The sequence below is a fragment of the Patagioenas fasciata genome, chromosome W (assembly GCF_037038585.1).
Source record: "Patagioenas fasciata isolate bPatFas1 chromosome W, bPatFas1.hap1, whole genome shotgun sequence".
NCBI lineage: Eukaryota > Metazoa > Chordata > Aves > Columbiformes > Columbidae > Patagioenas > Patagioenas fasciata.
The window spans coordinates 55566982-55585331 of NC_092559.1; positions in this window are offsets into that span (position 1 = coordinate 55566982).

Genomic DNA, 18350 nt, shown 5'->3' on the forward strand with positions numbered 1-18350 from the left:
GAGTCAGGGTTAGGTCAGGGTTAGAGTTATGGTTAGGGTTAGGGTTAGGTTTAGAGTTAGGGTTAGGGTTAAAGTTAGGGTTAGGGTTAGGTTTAGGATAACGGTTACGTTAGAGTTAGGTTTAGGGTTAGGCTTAGTTTACGGTCAGGGTTACGGTTAGGCTTAGGCATAAGCCTAGGTTAGTGTTAGGGTCACGGTCCGAGTCAGGGTTAGGGTTAGGGTTAGGGTTGGGGTTACGGTTGGGGTTAGGGTAAGGGTTAGGGTTAGGGTTAGGATTAGGTTACAGTTAGGCTTAGTGTGAGGCTTAGGTTACGGTCAGGGTTACGGTTAGGATTAGGCGACGGTCTATGATTAGCGTTAGGGTCACCGTCAGAGTCAGGGTTAGGTTAGGGTTAGGGTTAGGGCTAGGGTTAGGGTTAGGATTACGGTTAGGGTTAGGCTTAGGTTACAATTAGGGTTAGGTTTAGGCTTAGTTTACGGTTAGGGTTAGGGTTAGGCTTAGGCATAGGAGTAGGCCCAGTTTAATGTTAGGATCACGGTCAGAGTCAGGGTTAGGTCAGGGTTAGACTTAGGGTTAGGGTTAGGGTTAGGGTTAGGCTTACGGTAGGCTTAGGTTACGGTAAGGGTTTGTGTAGGTTTAGGTTACGGTCAGGGTTAAGGTTAGGCTTAGGCATAAGCCTAGGTTAGCATTAGGGTCAAGGTCAGAGTCAGGGTTAGGGTTAGGGTTAGGGTTAGGATTAGGCTTAGGTTACGGTCAGGGTTACGGTAAGGCTTAGGCATAGATTTAGGCTTAGGTTTAGGTTAGGGAGAGTATCACAGTCAGAGTCAGGGTTAGGTCAGGGTTAGGGTTAGGGTTAGGGTTATGGTTAGGGTTAGGGTTAGGTTTAGGTTTAGGTCACAGTCAGGGTTACAGTTAGGTTTCGTCATAGGTTTAGGCTTAGGCTTCGGATCACGCTAAGAGTCAGGGTTAGGTCAGGGTTAGGATTAGGGTTAGGGTTAGAGTTAGGGTTAGGTTTAGGGTTAGGGTTAGGGTTAGGGTTACGGTTAGGATTAGTCTTAGGGTTAGGATTAGGGTTAGGGTTAGGTTACAGTTAGGGTTAGGGTTAGGCTTAGGTTACGGTCAGGGTTACGGTTAGGCTTGGGCGTAACCCTAGGCCTAGGTTAGCGTTAGGGTCACGGTACAAGTCAGGGTTAGGTCAGGGTTAGGGTTAAGGTTAGGCTTAAGGTTAGGGTTACGGTTAGGATTAGTCTTAGGGTTAGGATTACGGTTAGGGTTAGGGTTAGGGTTAGGGTTAGGGTTAGGGTTAGGCTTAAGGTTAGGGTTACGGTTAGGATTAGTCTTAGGGTTAGGATTAGGGTTAGGGTTAGGGTTAGGGTTAGGGTTAGGGTTAGGGTTAGGGTTAGGGTTGGGGGTAGACCTAGGCCTAGGTTAGCGTTAGGGTCACGGTCAGAGTCAGGGTTAGGTCAGGGTTAGGGTTAGGGTTAGGGTTAGGGCGAGACTTAGGCTTAGCGTTAGCGTTATGGTTAGGGTTACGATTAGGATTAGGGTTAGGGTTAGGGTTAGGATCAGGGTTAGGGTTAGGCTTAGGTTACAGTTACGGTTAGGGTTAGACTTAGGTTACGGTCAGGGTTACGGTTAGGCTTAGGCGTAGGCTTAGGCTTAGGCTTAGGTTAGGGCTAGGGTCACGGTCAGAGTCAGGGTTAGGTCAGGATTGGGGTTATGGTTAGGGTTAGGGTTAGTGTTAGGATTAGGGTTAAGGTTAGAGTTAGGCTTAGTTTACGGTCAGGGTTACGGTTAGGCTTAGGCATAGGCCTAGGCCTAGGTTAGCGTTAGGGTCACGATCAGAGTCAGGGTTAGGTCAGGGTTAAGGTTAGGTTTAGGATTAGACTTAGGTTTAGGGTTGGGTTACAGTTAGGGTTAGGCTGAGACTAAGGTTACGGTCAGGGTTACAGTTAGGCTTAGGCCTAGGTCTAGGTTAACGTTAGGGTCACAGTCAGAATCAGGGTTAGGTCAGGGTTAGGGTTAGGGTTAGACTTAAACTCAGGCTGATGTTAGGGTTAAGGTCAAGGTCGTAGTCATGGTAAGGTCAGGGTTAGGGTGAGGGTTAGGGTTAGGGTTAGGGTTAGGGTAAGGGTTAGGGTTAGGATTGGGGTTAGGGTTAGGGCAAGGTTACAGTTAGGGTTAGACTTAGGCTTAGGTTATGGTTAGGGTTGCGGTTAGCCTTAGGCATAGACCTAGGCCTAGGTTAGCGTGAGGGTCATGGTCAGAGTCAGGGTTAAGTCAGGGTTAGAGTTAGGGTTAGGGTTAGGGTTAGGGTTAGGGTTAGGGTTAGGGTTAGGATAAGGGTTAGGTTAGAGTTAAGTTTAGAGTGATTCTTAGGTTACCGTCAGGGTTACGGTTAGGCTTAGGCATAACCCTACGTTAGCATTAGGGTCACGGTCAGAGTCAGGGTTAGGTCAGGGCTAGGCTTAGGGTTAGGCTTAGGGTTAGGATTAGGCTTAGGGTAGGCTTAGGTTACAGTTAGGGTTAGTGTAGGCTTAGGTTACGGTCAGGGTTAAGGTTAGGCTTAGGCTTAGAACTAGGTTAGCGTTAGGGTCAAGGTCAGAGTCAGGGTTAGGGTTAGGGTTAGAGTTAGGGTAAGGGTTAGGGTTAGGGTTAGGGTTAAAGTTAGTGTTAGGGTTAGTGTTAGGCTTGGGGTTAGGGTTAGGGTTAGGATTAGGTTACAATTAGGGATAGGGTTAGGCTTAAGTTATGGTCAGGGTTACGGTAAGGCTTCGGCATAGGTTTAGGCTTAGGCTTAGTTTAGGGAGAGTGTCACGGTCAGAGTCAGGGTTAGGTCAGGGTTAGGGTTAGGGTTTGCGTTAGGGTTAGGGTTTGCGTTAGGGTTAGGGTTAGGGTTAGGGTTTGGGTCACGGTCAGAGTCAGAGTTAGCGTTACGGGTAGGGTTAGGAGTAGATTTAGGGTTAGGTTACAGCTAGGGTTAGGGTTAGGTTACGGTCAGGGTTTCGACTAGGCATAGGCATAGGCCTAGGTCTAGGTTAGAGTTAGGGTCACGGTCAGAGTCTGGGTTAGGTCAGGGTTAGGGTTAAGGTTAGGATTAGGGTTATGGTTAGGTTACAGTTGGGGTTAGGGTGAGGCTTAGGTTACGGTCAGAGTTACGGTTAGGCGGAGGTCTAGTCCTAGGTTAGCATTAGGGTCACGGTCAGAGTCAGGGTTAGGTCAGGGTTAGAGTTAGGGTTAGGGTTAGGGTTAGGTTTAGAGTTAGGGTTAGGGTTACGGTTAGGGTTAGGGTTAGGTTTAGGATAAGGGTTACGTTAGAGTTAGGTTTAGGGTTAGGCTTAGGTTACGGTCAGGGTTACGGTTAGGCTTAGGCATAGGCCTAGGTTAGTGTTAGGGTCACGGTCCGAGTCAGGGTTAGGGTTAGGGTTAGGGTTGGGGTTACGGTTGGGGTTAGGGTAAGGGTTAGGGTTACGGTTGGGGTTACGGTTGGGGTTAGGGTAAGGGTTAGGGTTAGGGTTGGGATTAGGGTTAGCGTTAGGGTTAGGTTACAGTTAGGATTCGGGTGAGGCTTAGGGTATGGTGAGGTTTACGGTTAGGCGTAGGGGCAGGCCTAAGTCTAGGTGAGTGTTAGGGTCACGGTCAGAGTCATAGTTAGGTCAGGGTTACGGTTCGGTTAAGGGTTAGGGTTAGGGTTAGGGTTAGGGTTAGGTTAGGATTAGGGTTAGGGTTAGGGTTAGGGTTGGGATTAGGGTTAGCGTTAGGGTTAGGTTACAGTTAGGATTAGGGTGAGACTTAGGTTACGGTCAGGGTTACTGTTAGAATTAGGGTTAGGGTTAGGGTTAGGGTTACAGTCAGGGTCACGGTTAGCCTTAGGCATAGGCTTAGGCTTAGGCTTAGGCTTAGGGTTAGGGTTAGGGTTAGGGTTAGCGTTAGGGTCACGGTCAGTGTCAGGGATAGGTCAGGGTTAGGGTTAGGGTTAGGGTTAGGGTTAGGGTTAGGGTTAGGGTTAGGGTCAGGGTTAGGATTAGGTTTAGAATTAGGGTTAGGTTACAGTTAGGGTTAGGGTGAGCCTTAGGTTACGGTCAGGGTTACGGATAGGCTTCGGCATAGGCTTAGGTTTAGGCTTAGGTTAGGGCTAGGGTCACGGTCAGAATCAGGGTTAGGTCAGGGGTAGGGTTCTGGTTTGGGTTAGGGTTAGGGTTAGGATTAGGGTTAGCGTTAGGCTCATGGTCGGATTCATGGTTAGGTCAGGGTTAGGGTTAGGGTTAGGGTTAGGGTTAAGTGTAGATTTAGGATTAGGCTTAGGTTTAGGGTTAGGCTACAGTTAGGGTTACGGTGAGGTTTGGGTTGCGGTCAGGGTTACGGTTAGGCTTAGGCATAGGCCTAGGCCTACGGTAGTGTTAGGGTCACGGTCAGATTCAGGGTTAAAGGAGAGATCGGGTTATGGTTAGGGATAGGGTTAGGTTTCGGTTTAGAATTAGGGTTAGGTTACAGTTAGGGTTAGGTTGAGACTTAGGTTTCGATCAGGATTACAGTTTTGCTTAGGCATAGGTCTAGTTTAGCGTTAGTGTCTTGGTCAGAGTCAGAGTTAGGTCAGGGTTAGGGTTAGGGTTAGGGTAGGGTTAGGGTTAGGGTAAGGGTTAGGGTTTGGGTTAGGGTTAGGGTTAGGGTTAGGGTTAGGGTTAGGATTAGGTTCACGGTCAGAGTCAGGGTTAGGTCAGAGTCAGGGTTGGGTCAGGGTTAGGGTTAGGGTTAGGTTTAGGGTTAGGATTAAGTTTAGGTTACAGTTAGGTTTAGGGTGAGGCCAGCAGTTCCCGAAGGGACCCAGGAGTCAGGAGGGACCCAGGTTTGCCCCCATGGACCCAGGAGTTAAAGCGGCAACATGGAGTTCGAGAGTGACCCAGGAGTTAGTGATGGATCCAGGGGTTTTGGAGGGATCCAGGAGTGCCCCAAGGGACCATGGAGTTCAGGGGGGACCAAGAAGTGCCCCAAAGACCCATGAAATCCGTCAGGTTCCCAGGAATTTGGAACGGACCCAGGAATCCGCCAAGGGACTCAGGAGGTCGGCAGGGACCCAGGCGTTCGGGAGGGACCCAGGATTTCCCCAAGGGACCAGGGAGTTCGGAGAGGGACCCAGGCGTTCAGGAAGGACCCAGGAGTACCCCAAGGACCCATGAGTTCTGGGAGGGTCCCAGGAGTTCAGGATGGAGCCACGAAATTCGGAGGGACCCAGGAGTGCCCTATGGTACCCAGTACTCTTGGATGGACCCAAGAGTGCCCCAAGGGACCCCAGAGTTTGTGGGGGGAACTAGGAAATGGGGATAGACCCAGGAGTGACCCAAGGGACACACCAGGAGTTCAGGAGGGACGGAGGCGTGCCCCCAGGTACCCAGGTGTTCGGGAGAGACACAGGAGTCCCCCAAGGAACCCAGGGGTTTGGCAGGGACCCAGGAGTGCCCCAAGGGACCCAGTAATCTGGGAGGGACCCAAGAATACCCCAAGGGACCTAGGAGATGGGGATAGACCCAAGAAGTGACCCAAGGGACCCAGGAGTTTTGGAGGGACCCAGAGATACCCAAGGGACCCAGGGGTTTGGGAGGGACCCAGGAGTGACTGGAGGGACCCAGAGAGACCCAAGGAGTTAGCGAGGGACCCAGCAGTGCCCCAAGGGACCCAGGAGTTCGGGAGGGACCCAGGAGTTCGGGGATGGACCCAGGAATGCTCCAAGGGACCCAGGAGTTCAGGGAGGGACCCAGGAATCCCCCAAGGGACCCAGGAGTTCGGGAGGGACCCAGTAGTTTGGGGATGGACCCAGGAATGCTCCAAGGGACCCAGGAGTTCAGGGAGGGACCCAGGAGTACCCCAAGGGACTCAGGAGTTCAGGACGGACCCAAAAGTTCGAAGAGGGACCCAGGAGTTCAGGAAGGACCCAGGAGTACCCCAAGCACCCATGAGCTCTGGTAGGGTTCCAGGAGTTCGGGATGGAGCCATGAAATTGGGAGGGACCCAGGGGTGCCCTATGGTACCCAGTACTCTTGAAGGGACCCAAGAGTGCCCCAAGGGACTCCGGAGTTTGGGGGGGGACCTAGGAGTTTGGGGATAGACCCAGGAGTGACCCAAGGGACCAAGGGATTCGGGAGGGACCCAGGAGTGCCCTAAGGGACCCAGGAGTTCAGGAGGGACCCAGGAGTGCCCCCAGGTATCCAGGTGTTTGGGAGGGATCCAGGAGTCCCCCAAGGAACCTAGGGGTTTGGGAGGGAACCAGGAGTGCCCCAAGGGACCTAGGAGATGGGGATAGACCCAGAAGTGACCAAAGGGACCCAGGCATTGTGGAGAGACCCAGATAGACCCAAGGAACCCAGGAGCTCAGGAGGGACACAGGGACATGATCAGAGTCAGGGTTAGGGTTAGGGTTAGGGTGAGGGTTAGGGTTAGGTTACGGTTAGTTTTACGTTCAGGCTTAGGCGTAGGCCTAGACCGAGGTTAGGGTAAAGATCACGGTCTGAGGTAGGGTTAGGTCAGGGTTAGGGTTAGGGTTAGGGTTAGGGTTAGGGTTAGGGTTAGGGTTAGGGTTAGGGTTAGGGTTAGGGTTAGGGTTAGGGATAGGGATAGGATTAGGCTTCGGGTTAGGTAACACTTAGATTTAGGGTTAGGCTCAGGTTACGGTTAGACATTGGAATAGGCTTAGGCTTACACCTAGATTAGGGCTAGGGTCACGGTCAGAGTCAGGGTTAGGTCAGGATTAGGGTTATGGTTAGGGTTAGACTTAGGTTTAGCGTTGGGTTACAGTTACAGTTAGGTTGAGGCTAAGGTTATGGTCAGGGTTACGGTTAGGCTTTGGCATAGGCCTAGGTTAACGTTAGGGTCATGGTCAGAATCAGGGTTAGGTCAGGGTTCGGGTTAGGGTTAGGGCTAGGGTTAGGGTTAGGGTCAGGATTAGTGTTAGGGTTAGGTTATATTTAGGATTATGGTGAGGCTTAGGTTATGGTCAGGGTTACGTTTAGGCTTAGGCATAGGCTTAAAATCAGACTTAGGGTAGGGTTAGGGTCACGGTAAGAGTCATGGTTAGGTGAGGGTCAGGGTTAGGGTTATGGTTAGGGTTAGGGTTAGGGTTAGGCTTGGATTATGGTTAGGCGTAAGCACAGGCCTAGGCCTAGGTTAGCGTTAGGGTCACAGTCACAGTCACAGTCAGAGTCAGGGTTAGGTCAGGGTTAGGGTTAGGGTTAGGGTTAGGGTTAGGGTTAGGGTTAGGGTTAGGGTTAGGGTTAGGTCTAGGCTTGACCTTAGGTTTAGCGTTATGGTTAGGGTTACGGTTAGGATTAGGGTTAGGGTTAGGGTTAGCATTAGGGTTAGGGTTAGACTTAGGTTACAGTTGGGGTTACGGTTAGGCTTAGGGTTAGGCCTAGACCTAGGTTAGCGTTAGGGTCACAGACAGACTCAGGGATATGTCAGGGTTAGGTTTAGGGTTAAGGTTAGGGTTAGGATTAGGCTTAGGTTTAGGTTTAGTTTACACTTAGTGTTAGGGTTAGGCTCAGGTTACGGTCAGGATTACGGTTAGGCTTAGGCATCAGCTTAGGCTTAGGCTTTGGTTAGGGCTAGTGTCACGGTCATAGTCAGGGTTAGGTGGAGATTATGGTTCTGGTTAAGGTTAGGGTTAGTGTTAGGGTTAGGGTTAGGGTTAGGTTACAGTTAGGGATAGGGTCAGGCTTAGGTTACGGTCAGGGTGACGGTTAGGCTTAGGAATAGGTTTAGGGTTAGGCTTAGGTTAGGGAGAATGTCACGGTCAGACTCAGGGTTAGCTCAGGGTTAGGGTTAGGTTTAAGATTAGACTTAGCTTTAGCATTGGGTTACAGTTAGGTTTAGGTTGAGGCTAAGGTTACCATCAGGGTTACGGTTAGGCTTTGGCCTAGGCCTAGGTTAATGTTAGGGTCATGGTCAGAATCAGGGTTAGGTCAGGGTTCGGGAGAGGGTTAGGGCTAGGGTTAGGGTTAGGGTTAGGATTAGTGTTAGGGTTAGGTTATATTTAGGATTATGGTGAGGCTTAGGTTACGGTCAGGGTTACGTTTAGGCTTAGGTTACGTTTAGGCTTAAAATCAGACTTAGGGTAGGGTTACGATCACGGTAAGAGTCATGGTTAGGTGAGGGTCAGGGTTAGGGTTATGGTTAGGGTTAGGGTTAGGGTTAGGATTAGGGTTAGGGTTAGGCTTGGATTATGGTTAGGCGTAAGCACAGGCCTAGGCCTAGGTTAGCGTTAGGGTCACAGTCACAGTCACAGTCACAGTCAGAGTCAGGGTTAGGTCAGGGTTAGGGTTAGGGTTAGGGTTAGGGTTAGGGTTAGGGTTAGGGTTAGGGTTAGGCGCAGGTCTAGCCCTAGATTAGTGTTAGGGTCACGGTCAGAGTAAGGGTTAGGGTTAGGGTTAGGTCTAGGCTTAGCCTTAGGTTTAGCGTTATGGTTAGGGTTACGGTTAGGATTAGGGTTAGGGTTAGGGTTAGGGTTAGGGTTAGGGTTAGGGTTAGCATTAGGGTTAGGGTTAGACTTAGGTTACAGTTAGGGTTAGGGTTAGCATTAAGCTTAGGCCTAGACCTAGGTTAGCGTTAGGGTCACAGACAGACTCAGGGATAGGTCAGGGTTAGGTTTAGGGTTAAGGTTAGGGTTATGATTAGACTTAGGTTTAGGTTTAGTTTACACTTAGTGTTAGGTTTAGGCTCAGGTTACGGTCAGGATTACGGTTAGGCTTAGGCATCAACTTAGGCTTAGGCTTAGGTTAGGGCTAGGGTCACGGTCATAGTCAGGGTTAGGTCGAGGTTAGGGTTCTGGGTAAGATTAGGGTTAGGGTTAGGGTTAGGGTTAGGATTAGGTTACAGTTAGGGATAGGCTCAGGCTTAGGTTACGGTCAGGGTGACGGTTAGGCTTAGGCATAGGTTTAGGTTTAGGCTTAGGTTAGGGAGAATGCCACGGTCAGAGTCAGGGTTAGCTCAGGGTTAGGGTCAGGGTTAGGGTTAGGGTTAGGGTTAGGGTTAGGGTTAGGTTACGGTCAGGGTTTCGGTTAGGCATAGGCATAGGTCTAGGCCTCGGATAGAGTTAGGGTCACTGTCAGAGTCTGGGTTAGGTCAGGGTTAGGGTTAAGGTTAGGATTAGGGTTAGGGTTGGGATTAGGTTACAGTTAGGGTTACGGTTAGACTTAGGCATAGGTTTAGTCATAGGCTTAGGTTAGGGCTAGGGTCACAGTCAGAGTGAGGGTTAGATTAGGGTTAGTTGTTAGGGCTAGGATTATGATTAGGGTTAGGATTATGCTACAGTTAGGGTTACTTAACGGTTAGGGTTACGGTTAGACTTAGGCGGAGGCTTAGGCCCAGGTTAATGTTAGGATCACGGTCAGAGTCAGGGTTAGGGTTAGGGTTAGGCTTAATGTTAGCGTTAGAGTTAGGACTAGGGTAGTGTTAGGGTTAGAGTTAGCGTTAGGTTACATTTATGGTTAAGGTGAGGTTTAGGTTACAGTCAGCGTTACGGTTAGGCTTAGGCGTAGGCTTAAACTCAGGCTGATGTTAGGGTTAGGGTCACGGTCAGAGGTGTGGTTAGGTCAGGGTGAGGGTTAGGGTTAGGGTTTGGATTACGGTTAGGGTAGGTTTATGTTACAGTTAGGGTTAGGGTTAGGCTTAGTTTACGGTTAGGCTTACGGTTAGGTTTAGGCGTAGGTCTAGGCCCAGTTTAACGTTTGGATCACCATCAGAGTCAGGGTTAGGTCAGGGTTAGAGTTAGGGTAGAGTTAGGTTGAGGATTACGGTTAGGGTAGGTTTATGTTACAGTTAGGGTTAGGGTTAGATTTAGGTTACGATCAGTTTTACGGTCAGGCTTAGGCGTAGGCCTAGGCCTACGTTAGCGTTAAGGTCACAGTCGGAGTCAGGATTAGGTCAGGATTAGGGTTAGGTTTGGATTAATCTTCGGGTTATGCTTAGGTTACAGTCAGGGTTAGTGTAGGCTTAGGTTACGGTCAGGGTTAAGGTTAGGCTTAGCCATAGGCCTAGGTTAGCGTTAGGGTCACGGTCAAAGTCAGGGTTAGGTTTAGGGTTATGGTTAGTTTTAGGATTAGGTTACATTTAGGGTTAGTGTGAGGCTTCGGTTACGGTCAGGGTTACGGTTAGGTTTAGGCATAGGCTAAAACTCAGGCTTAGGTTAGGGTTAGGGTCAAGGTCAGAGTCAGGGTAAGGTCAGGGCTAGGCTTAGGGTTAGGCTTAGAGTTAGGGTGACCCAAGGGACCAAGGGATTCGGGAGGGACCCAGGAGTGCCCCCAGGTATCCAGGTGTTTGGGAGGGATCCAGGAGTCCCCCAAGGAACCTAGGGGTTTGGGAGGGAACCAGGAGTGCCCCAAGGGACCTAGGAGATGGGGATAGACCCAGAAGTGACCAAAGGGACCCAGGCATTGTGGAGAGACCCAGATAGACCCAAGGAACCCAGGAGCTCAGGAGGGACACAGGGACATGATCAGAGTCAGGGTTAGGGTTAGGGTTAGGGTGAGGGTTAGGGTTAGGTTACGGTTAGTTTTACGTTCAGGCTTAGGCGTAGGCCTAGACCGAGGTTAGGGTAAAGATCACGGTCTGAGGCAGGGTTAGGTCAGGGTTAGGGTTAGGGTTAGGGTTAGGGTTAGGGATAGGGATAGGATTAGGCTTCGGGTTAGGTAACACTTAGATTTAGGGTTAGGCTCAGGTTACGGTTAGACATTGGAATAGGCTTAGGCTTACACCTAGATTAGGGCTAGGGTCACGGTCAGAGTCAGGGTTAGGTCAGGGTTAGGGTTAAGATTAGGGTTAGGGTGAGGGTTAGGGTTAGGGTTAGGGTGAGGGTTAGGGTTAGGGTTTGGGTTAGGGTTAGGGCTAGGGTTAGGATTAGGGTTAGGATTAGGCTTAGGTGTAGGGTTAGGGTTACAATTAGAGTTAGGATGAGGCTAAGGTTATGATCAGGGTTACTGTTAGGCTTAGGTCTAGGCCTAGGTTAGCGGTAGTGTCACGGTCAGAGTCAGGGTTAGGTCAGGGTTAGGGATAGGGTTAGGACTAGGGTTAGGGTTAGGATTAGGCTTATAACAAGGCTTAGGTTTAGGCTTAGGCTTAGGTTAGGGCTAGGGTCACGGTCAAAGTCAGGGTTAGGTCAGGGTTAAAGTTACGGTTAGGGTTAGGGTTAGGATTAGGGTTAGGTTACAGTCAGGGTTTCGGTTAGACTTAGGCATAGGCGTAGGCGTAGGTTATCGTTAGGATCACGGTCTGAGGCAGGGTTAGGTCAGGGTTAGAGACAGGGTTAGGGTTAGGGTTAGGATTAGGGTTAGGGTTAGGGTTAGGGTTAGGGTTAGGGATAGGGATAGGATTAGGATTTGGGATAGGTGACAGTTAGGGTTAGGCTCAGGTTACGGTCAGGATTACGGTTAGGCTTAGGCATAGACTTAGGCTTAGGCTTAGGTTAGGGCTAGGGTCACGGTCAGAGTCAGGGTTAGGTCAGGGTTAGGGTTGTGGTTTGGGTTAGGGTTGTGGTTTGGGTTAGGGTTAGCGTTAGGCTTCGGCTTAGTTTACGGTCACGGTTACGGTTAGGCTTAGACATAGACCTAGGCCTTGGTTAGCGTTAGGGTCACGGTCAGGCTCAGGAATAGGTCAGGGTTAGGGTTAGGGTTAGCGTTACGGTTCGGGTTAGGGTTAGGGTTAGGGTTAAGGTTAGGTTTAGGGTTAGGGTTAGGCTTCGGGTTAGGGTTAGAGTTAGGTTACAGTTAGCGTTAGACTTAGGCTTAGGTTACGGTCAGAGTTACAGTGAGGCTTAGGCATAAGCCTGAGCCTAGGTTAGCGTTAGGGTCACAGTCAGAGACAGGGTTAGATTAGGGTTAGGGTTAGGGTTTAGGGTTAGGATTAGGGTTAGACTTAGGCTGAGGTTGCAGTTAGGGTTCGGTTTAGGGTTAGGCTTAGGTTACAGTCAGGGTTACGGTTAGGCTTAGGTGCAGCCCTAGGTCTAGGTTAGCGATAGGGTCACGGTCAGTGTCAGGGTTAGTTCAGGGTTAGGGTTAGCATTAGGTTTAGGGTTACGGTTATGATTAGGGTTAGATATAGAGTTAGGGTTAGGTTTAGGATTAGGATTAGGGTTAGGGTTAGGATTAGGTTACGGTCACGGTTACGCTTAGGCTTAGGGTTAGATTTAGGGTTAGGGTTAGGGTTAGGATTAGGATTAGTTTTAGGATTAGGCTTAGGATACGGTTAGGGTTACGGTTAGGCTTAGGTGGAAACCTAGGCCCAGGTTAACGTTAGGATCACGGTCTGAGGCAGGGTTAGGTCAGGGTTAGGGTTAGGGTTAGAGTGAGGGTTAGGGTTACGGTTAGGGTTAGGTTTAGGGATAGGGATAGGATTAGGCTTTGGTTAGGTGACAGTTAGGGTTAGGCTCAGGTTATGGTCAGGGTTACTGTTAGGCTTAGGCATAGGCTTAAGATTAGGCTTAGGTTAGGGTTAGGGTCACGGTCAGAGTCAGGGTTAGGTCAGGATTAGGGTTATGGTTAGGGTTAGACTTAGGTTTAGCGTTGGGTTACAGTTACAGTTAGGTTGAGGCTAAGGTTACGGTCAGGGTTATGGTTAGGCTTTGGCATAGGCCTAGGTTAACGTTAGGGTCATGGTCAGAATCAGGGTTAGGTCAGGGTTCGGGTTAGGGTTAGGGCTAGGGTTAGGGTTAGGGTCAGGATTAGTGTTAGGGTTAGGTTATATTTAGGATTATGGTGAGGCTTAGGTTATGGTTAGGGTGACGTTTAGGCTTAGGCATAGGCTTAAAATCAGACTTAGGGTAGGGTTAGGGTCATGGTAAGAGTCATGGTTAGGTGAGGGTCAGGGTTAGGGTTATGGTTAGGGTTAGGGTTAGGGTTAGGCTTGGATTATGGTTAGGCGTAAGCACAGGCCTAGGCCTAGGTTAGCGTTAGGGTCACAGTCACAGTCACAGTCAGAGTCAGGGTTAGGTTAGGGTTACGGTTAGGATTAGGGTTAGGGTTAGGGTTAGCATTAGGGTTAGGGTTAGACTTAGGTTACAGTTAGGGTTACGGTTAGGCTTAGGGTTAGGCCTAGACCTAGGTTAGCGTTAGGGTCACAGACAGACTCAGGGATATGTCAGGGTTAGGTTTAGGGTTAAGGTTAGGGTTAGGATTAGGCTTAGGTTTAGGTTTAGTTTACACTTAGTGTTAGGGTTAGGCTCAGGTTACGGTCAGGATTACGGTTAGGCTTAGGCATCAGCTTAGGCTTAGGCTTTGGTTAGGGCTAGTGTCACGGTCATAGTCAGGGTTAGGTGGAGATTATGGTTCTGGTTAAGGTTAGGGTTAGTGTTAGGGTTAGGGTTAGGGTTAGGTTACAGTTAGGGATAGGGTCAGGCTTAGGTTACGGTCAGGGTGATGGTTAGGCTTAGGAATAGGTTTAGGGTTAGGCTTAGGTTAGGGAGAATGTCACGGTCAGACTCAGGGTTAGCTCAGGGTTAGGGTTAGGTTTAAGATTAGACTTAGCTTTAGCATTGGGTTACAGTTAGGTTTAGGTTGAGGCTAAGGTTACCATCAGGGTTATGGTTAGGCTTTGGCCTAGGCCTAGGTTAATGTTAGGGTCATGGTCAGAATCAGGGTTAGGTCAGGGTTCGGGTTAGGGTTAGGGCTAGGGTTAGGGTTAGGGTTAGGATTAGTGTTAGGGTTAGGTTATATTTAGGATTATGGTGAGGCTTAGGTTACGGTCAGGGTTACGTTTAGGCTTAGGCATAGGCTTAAAATCAGACTTAGGGTAGGGTTACGATCACGGTAAGAGTCATGGTTAGGTGAGGGTCAGGGTTAGGGTTATGGTTAGGGTTAGGGTTAGGGTTAGGATTAGGGTTAGGGTTAGGCTTGGATTATGGTTAGGCGTAAGCACAGGCCTAGGCCTAGGTTAGCGTTAGGGTCACAGTCACAGTCACAGTCACAGTCACAGTCACAGTCAGAGTCAGGGTTAGGTCAGGGTTAGGGTTAGGGTTAGGGTTAGGGTTAGGGTTAGGGTTAGGGTTAGGCGCAGGTCTAGCCCTAGATTAGTGTTAGGGTCACGGTCAGAGTAAGGGTTAGGGTTAGGGTTAGGTCTAGGCTTAGCCTTAGGTTTAGCGTTATGGTTAGGGTTACGGTTAGGATTAGGGTTAGGGTTAGGGTTAGGGTTAGGGTTAGCATTAGGGTTAGGGTTAGACTTAGGTTACAGTTAGGGTTAGGGTTAGCATTAGGCTTAGGCCTAGACCTAGGTTAGCGTTAGGGTCACAGACAGACTCAGGGATAGGTCAGGGATAGGTTTAGGGTTAAGGTTAGGGTTATGATTAGACTTAGGTTTAGGTTTAGTTTACACTTAGTGTTAGGTTTAGGCTCAGGTTACGGTCAGGATTACGGTTAGGCTTAGGCATCAACTTAGGCTTAGGCTTAGGTTAGGGCTAGGGTCACGGTCATAGTCAGGGTTAGGTCGAGGTTAGGGTTCTGGGTAAGATTAGGGTTAGGGTTAGGGTTAGGGTTAGGATTAGGTTACAGTTAGGGATAGGCTCAGGCTTAGGTTACGGTCAGGGTGACGGTTAGGCTTAGGCATAGGTTTAGGTTTAGGCTTAGGTTAGGGAGAATGCCACGGTCAGAGTCAGGGTTAGCTCAGGGTTAGGGTCAGGGTTAGGGTTAGGGTTAGGTTTAGGGTTAGGGTTAGGGTTAGGGTTAGGTTACGGTCAGGGTTTCGGTTAGGCATAGGCATAGGTCTAGGCCTCGGATAGAGTTAGGGTCACTGTCAGAGTCTGGGTTAGGTCAGGGTTAGGGTTAAGGTTAGGATTAGGGTTAGGGTTGGGATTAGGTTACAGTTAGGGTTACGGTTAGACTTAGGCATAGGTTTAGTCATAGGCTTAGGTTAGGGCTAGGGTCACAGTCAGAGTGAGGGTTAGATTAGGGTTAGTTGTTAGGGCTAGGATTATGATTAGGGTTAGGATTATGCTACAGTTAGGGTTACTTAACGGTTAGGGTTACGGTTAGACTTAGGCGGAGGCTTAGGCCCAGGTTAATGTTAGGATCACGGTCAGAGTCAGGGTTAGGGTTAGGGTTAGGCTTAACGTTAGCGTTAGAGTTAAGACTAGGGTAGTGTTAGGGTTAGGGTTAGCGTTAGGTTACATTTATGGTTAAGGTGAGGTTTAGGTTACAGTCAGGGTTACGGTTAGGCTTAGGCGTAGGCTTAAACTCAGGCTGATGTTAGGGTTAGGGCCACGGTCAGAGGTGTGGTTAGGTCAGGGTGAGGGTTAGGGTTAGGGTTTGGATTACGGTTAGGGTAGGTTTATGTTACAGTTAGGGTTAGGGTTAGGCTTAGTTTACGGTTAGGCTTACGGTTAGGTTTAGGCGTAGGTCTAGGCCCAGTTTAACGTTTGGATCACCATCAGAGTCAGGGTTAGGTCAGGGTTAGAGTTAGGGTAGAGTTAGGTTGAGGATTACGGTTAGGGTAGGTTTATGTTACAGTTAGGGTTAGGGTTAGATTTAGGTTACGATCAGTTTTACGGTCAGGCTTAGGCGTAGGCCTAGGCCTACGTTAGCGTTAAGGTCACAGTCGGAGTCAGGATTAGGTCAGGATTAGGGTTAGGTTTGGATTAATCTTCGGGTTATGCTTAGGTTACAGTCAGGGTTAGTGTAGGCTTAGGTTACGGTCAGGGTTAAGGTTAGGCTTAGCCATAGGCCTAGGTTAGCGTTAGGGTCATGGTCAAAGTCAGGGTTAGGTTTAGGGTTATGGTTAGTTTTAGGATTAGGTTACATTTAGGGTTAGTGTGAGGCTTCGGTTACGGTCAGGGTTACGGTTAGGTTTAGGCATAGGCTAAAACTCAGGCTTAGGTTAGGGTTAGGGTCAAGGTCAGAGTCAGGGTAAGGTCAGGGCTAGGCTTAGGGTTAGGCTTAGAGTTAGGGTGACCCAAAGGACCAAGGGATTCGGGAGGGACCCAGGAGTGCCCCCAGGTATCCAGGTGTTTGGGAGGGATCCAGGAGTCCCCCAAGGAACCTAGGGTTTTGGGAGGGAACCAGGAGTGCCCCAAGGGACCTAGGAGATGGGGATAGACCCAGAAGTGACCAAAGGGACCCAGGCATTGTGGAGAGACCCAGATAGACCCAAGGAACCCAGGAGCTCAGGAGGGACACAGGGACATGATCAGAGTCAGGGTTAGGGTTAGGGTTAGGGTGAGGGTTAGGGTTAGGTTACGGTTAGTTTTACGTTCAGGCTTAGGCGTAGGCCTAGACCGAGGTTAGGGTAAAGATCACGGTCTGAGGCAGGGTTAGGTCAGGGTTAGGGTTAGGGTTAGAGTTAGGGTTGGGTTACGGTTAGGGTTAGGGATAGGGATAGGATTAGGCTTCGGGTTAGGTAACACTTAGATTTAGGGTTAGGCTCAGGTTACGGTTAGACATTGGAATAGGCTTAGGCTTACACCTAGATTAGGGCTAGGGTCACGGTCAGAGTCAGGGTTAGGTCAGGGTTAGGGATAGGGTTAGGACTAGGGTTAGGGTTAGGATTAGGCTTATAATAAGGCTTAGGCTACAGTTAGGGTTAGGATTAGGTTACGGTCAGGGTTAGGCTTAGGCTTAGGCATAGGTTTAGGTTTAGGCTTAGGTTAGGGCTAGGGTCACGGTCAAAGTCAGGGTTAGGTCAGGGTTAAAGTTACGGTTAGGGTTATGGTTAGGGTTAGGGTTAGCATTAGGGTTAGGTTACAGTTAGGGTTTCGGTTAGACTTAGGCATAGGCGTAGGCGTAGGTTATCGTTAGGATCACGGTCTGAGGCAGGGTTAGGTCAGGGTTAGAGATAGGGTTAGGGTTAGGGTTAGGGATAGGGATAGGATTAGGATTTGGGATAGGTGACAGTTAGGGTTAGGCTCAGGTTACGGTCAGGATTACGGTTAGGCTTAGGCATAGACTTAGGCTTAGGCTTAGGTTAGGGCTAGGGTCACGGTCTGAGTCAGGGTTAGGTCAGGGGTAGGGTTAAGATTAGGGTTAGGGTGAGGGTTAGGGTGAGGGTTAGGGTGAGGGTTAGGGTTAGGGTTCGGATTAGGGCTAGGGTTAGGATTAGGGTTAGGATTAGGCTTAGGTGTAGGGTTAGGGTTACAATTAGGGTTAGGCTGAGACTAAGGTTACGGTCAGGGTTACAGTTAGGCTTAGGCCTAGGTCTAGGTTAACGTTTGGGTCACGGTCAGAATCAGGGTTAGGTCAGGGTTCGGGTTAGGGTTAGGGCTAGGGTTAGGGTTAGGGTTAGGTTACATTTATGGTTAAGGTGAAGTTTAGGTTACAGTGAGCGTTATGGTTAGGCTTAGGCGTAGGCGTAGGCTTAAACTCAGGCTGATGTTAGGGTTAGGATCACGGTCAGAGTTGTGGTTAGGTCAGGGTGAGAGTTAGGGTTAGGGTTTGGATTACGGCTAGGGTTAGGGTTAGGTATAGGTTACAATTAGGGTTAGGTTTAGGCTTAGTTTACGGTTAGGGTTGCGGTTAGGTTTAGGCGTAGGTCTAGGCCCAGTTTAACGTTAGGATCACCATCAGAGTCAGAGTTAGGTCAGGGTTAGGGTTAGGGTTAGACTTAAACTCAGGCTGATGTTAGGGTTAGGGTCAAGGTCGTAGTCATGGTAAGGTCAGGGTTAGGGTTAGGGTTAGGGTTAGGGTTAGGGTTAGGGTTAGGGTTAGGGTTAGGATTGGGGTTAGGGTTAGGGTAAGGTTACAGTTAGGGTTAGACTTAGGCTTAGGTTATGGTTAGGGTTGCGGTTAGCCTTAGGCGTAGGCCTAGGCCTAGGTTAGCGTGAGGGTCACGGTCAGAGTCAGGGTTAAGTCAGGGTTAGAGTTAGGGTTAGGGTTAGGATAAGGGTTAGGTTAGAGCTAGGTTTAGAGTGATTCTTAGGTTACCGTCAGGGTTACGGTTAGGCTTAGGCATAACCCTACGTTAGCATTAGGGTCACGGTCAGAGTCAGGGTTAGGTCAGGGCTAGGCTTAGGGTTAGGCTTAGGGTTAGGATTAGGCTTAGGGTAGGCTTAGGTTACAGTTAGGGTTAGTGTAGGCTAAGGTTACGGTCAGGGTTAAGGTTAGGCTTAGGCTTAGAACTAGGTTAGCGTTAGGGTCAAGGTAAGAGTCAGGGTTAGGGTTAGGGTTAGAGTTAGGGTAAGGGTTAGGGTTAGGGTTAGAGTTAGGGTAAGGGTTAGGGTTAGGGTTAGGGTTAAAGTTAGTGTTAGGGTTAGTGTTAGGCTTGGGGTTAGGGTTAGGGTTAGGATTAGGTTACAATTAGGGATAGGGTTAGGCTTAAGTTATGGTCAGGGTTACGGTAAGGCTTCGGCATAGGTTTAGGCTTAGGCTTAGGTTAGGGAGAGTGTCAC